This window comes from Salvia splendens, chromosome 6, assembly GCF_004379255.2.
Source record: "Salvia splendens isolate huo1 chromosome 6, SspV2, whole genome shotgun sequence".
Taxonomy (NCBI): Eukaryota; Viridiplantae; Streptophyta; class Magnoliopsida; order Lamiales; family Lamiaceae; genus Salvia; species Salvia splendens.
In genome coordinates, this window is record NC_056037.1 from 10713163 (window position 1) to 10717053 (window position 3891).

Below are 3891 nucleotides of genomic sequence, written 5' to 3' on the forward strand. Positions count from 1 at the left end.
TGGCTGGGACGGGATCGGCATCTGAAAATGTAATCACTTCGTCTTTCTTCAGCCTTTTATGTGTTGGCTCCTCTTGATTGGAACCTCTGCGTTCTGCTTTTAGGGACGACTTAGTCTTCCCGGCAGGGAGAGCATCAATAGTCTGGATTACTCCATCATATTGCGGCTCGTCGTCGTCTTCGGGATCCTCATGCCTTTTCGGATCCTGAGGATTGCAGTTCGCACCTCTCTGCCTTTTGTTCTTTTTCGGCTGCTTGCTTCGGTATTTTTTTAACGTTCCTGTTTTCACAAGAGCATCAATACCTGCAGCCAAATTTCGGCACTCCTCGGTATCATGACCGTGGGCTTGATGGAAGGAGCAATATTGATCCTGAAGTCGCCGCGCGGCTGATTTCGTCATCCGCTTTGGTTTTTCGAACATATCGGAATGTAGTTCGAAAATTTCCGTTCTTGACTTGTTCAATGGTACGAACTGAGCGGGCGGCTTCTCAGGATTGAGACGTGGTCCCAATCTGCCTTGTACCGGTGCCCTTTGAATTCTTTCAAAAGGAGTTCGGCGAGGAAACCTCTGATCGCTATGATCGGGCTTCTTTTCGTCTCCTCTAGATGAGCTGTCTAAAGACCGTTTTCGACGGTCTGCCTCATCGGCACGGGAGAACTGGTCCGCAATGTCCCACATCTCTTGAGCTGTTTGCGGACTGCATTCCACGAGCTTTCTGTAGAGAGCTCCGGGCAGGATTCCATTTTGGAATGCCGAAATGACAAGTAGATCATTGAGATTATCTACTTGTAGGCATTCCTTATGGAATCTCGTCAGGAAGTCGCTGATCTTTTCGTCGCGACCTTGACGTATAGAAAGCAGCTGAGCCGAAGTGATCCGGGCTTCCGCTTTCTGAAAGAACCTCCTGTGGAAAGCATCCATTAGATCTCGGTAGGATCTAATGCTGCCTTGAGTGAGGCTGTCGAACCACCTTCTGGCGTTCCCGATGAGCAGCTCGGGGAACAGCTTGCACATATGGACCTCATTGAGACCCTGGTTCGCCATATTATATTGATAGCGTCCCAAGAAGTCATGAGGATCCTCTAGCCCGTCATAAGTCATTGACGGTGTCCGGTAGTTCCGCGGCAAAGGAGTTCGGGTGATATCGTCCGAGAACGGAGTCTTTAATGCTCCGTACATGGCGAACCCGATATCTCTTTGGTACGGAGGAGATGGAGTTCTCCTGTGGTTCCGGTACCGAGGAGGAACGGGAACATGTCGGGGTTGAGGATTCTTCCTCCTGGAAGACACGTCACTACTGCGGTAGTGACTTTCATGTCTGGATGAGGAGGGAGAATCCGCCGTTGTCTTCTCCGGCTGTTGGCTCTTCTGCAGGAAGGTTAAGAACTCCTCCTGCTTCTCGGCCAAGAACAGCTTGACAGCTTCATTTAAATCGGGCTGCTGGGAAGACTCGGTGCGATGACTCCTGGAGCGGCTTGTTCCTTCTTCGTGAGAACTGGAGACAGATTTCTCACGAGGCTGCTTTCCAGGCCTATGGGCTGCTGGATTAGCTTCCTCATGGTTATCACGGACGGAGGCACGGGTGTTATGTGATCTGGTATGCATTTTTTTTGGGGTGGAAAAAGGGTCAAAAATTCGCTTTATCACAAATTTGGTTCTCTGTTTCCCACAGACGGCGCCAGTGATGGAGCTGCGAATTTTCGATGATGATGAATGCTCGTAAAAATAAATTACGACTCAGAGATTTACGTGGTTCGATTTACTGAGGTAAATCTACGTCCACGGGAAGAAAAGAGGGCAGAGTTGTATTGCTTGATCTGTTTCCTACAGCTTACAAATACAAACTTGCTATATGGTGTTTTATCTCTAGAGAGCTTAACCTTCCTCTACCAGATCTAAGTTCTATTTATACATTGAACTAAGATCGTGGCTTGCATCACCACCTTAAGTCGTGGAGGTCACGGAGGTCATGAGATCCTGCATGGCCACTAATTAGGCGGTGGCTTACATCATCAGTAATTATGTCGTGGATGTCGTGGATGTCGTGGAGGCTGCATGGGTCCACCACTAGATAGATCGTGTCTCCCAGTTCGGTATTGCCGAGCAGCTTTTGCCGATCTGAGAGTAGAGCTTGATGCCGACCAGAGAGCAGAGCTTGATTGGTTGGCTTTTACCGAGCTGTAGGCTGGGGCCGAACTCTGTGATTGTGCCGAACTGAACTCTTAGCCGAACTCTTTAGCCATGCCGAACTGATACTCTTTCTTGGGCTTTACTGCTGTTGGGCTTGTTTAGTATTTGTTTAGTACGTACTCCATCAATTGTATTGCTTGATCTGGGATTACAGCTTACAACACAGACTTGCTATATGGTATTTTATCTCTAGAGAGCTTAACCCTTTTCTATCTGATCTAAGTTCTATTTATACATCGAACTAGGATCGTGGTTTGCAGCCCCACTAACAAGATCGTGGGTGAGCAATAACTGCTCAATAACTGCTTCATACCACTAAATAGATCGTGGGTATAGCGGAGGTCGTGGAGGCCTTTCGCGAGTCCACTAACTCCTAGTTCGGTCGAATGCCGAGACCGAACTGCTGGACTTTACCGATCAGCTCTTGCCGATCTGAGAGGAGAGCTTGACTGGTCGGCTTTTACCGAGCTGTAGGCTGAATCCGAACTCTTTGATCGTGCCGAACTCTTTGGTGCCGAACAGATACTCTTTCTTGGGCTAATGGGCCGTCACTGTTATTGGGCTTGCCATTAGGGTTTAGTTCGTACCCCATCACTACCCCCCCCCGAAAAGCGAAGTGAATCACTTCGGCGAGGTGAGTCACTTCGGCATTCTGGATAATGGTAAGGGGGAGGCTGACGTCAGGGGACATGCCTTGCGCGTGCCTGCATTAAATGCGACAGTAAAATCCGGCCGTTGAATCCTGAAAAGGTGGGATTCGAAACGGCGCAACGATCTCGAAATCTTTCCCGTATCTAATAAATATGCTTTTTCTTCCTCATTTGAACACCTTTGCTGTTGCGTCTTCTATACTCTCTCTTTCTCGAGAAATTTTCTTCCGCTTTCAAGAGCTTCTTCAGACTTTCTTCACCTTCAAAAAGTAAGAAAAATGTCTTCTTCTTCTTCGGAGTCGGGTAGCGGTAGGAAAGGGGATAAGGGGTCTTCTGGCCGGAAAGGGTCCGGGGAGAAGACCGTAGAGTATTTCCATAGTATTTTGAGTAAGGATACTGTGGTATCCCTACCCGAAAAATACTTTTTTCCTGGGGGAAAGGCGGTGGTACCTGACGGTGATCATAGGGCTGACTCCCCGCCGGAGGGGTACGCCACCGTGTACGAGGCCTGCTTAGAATGCGGGCTTCGTTTCCCCCTCCCTTCTGCCTTTATAGATTTACTAGATTTTTTTCAGCTTCCTTTAGGCCAAGTGACTCCGAACTCTTGGAGGCACTTGTCGGCCTTCGCTGCCGAACTCCGTAGGTTAGGAAGGGATTTGTCTTTGAAGGCGATCCTTAAATTTTTTCAATTTAAGAGGAAGGGGTCTTGGTTTTACTTGATCCCTTTACAGCCCTTTAGGGCCTTTTGTAAAACGAAGTGGCCGAAGTGGCAAAATCGCTTCTTCTACTATGATAGGACCGCGGCTCCTAGTTTTCCCTGGAGAGGGCCGGAGTCCGTTATCCGTCACCCTCGGCCTGAACCGTTGGACGCGCTCGATGGCGAGCTCAACAAGATTCCCATAGTTAGGAAACAATACACGGAGTCTGAGCTCGTCAAGGGCGACGTCGTGTTCAACATCTCGTCTTCGGACGAAGAGGCCGAGGGTGAGGATTTCTCTTTATCTTTATGCTCTACTGCTTTAACGAAGAAAATCTGACTTTGCTTTCTTG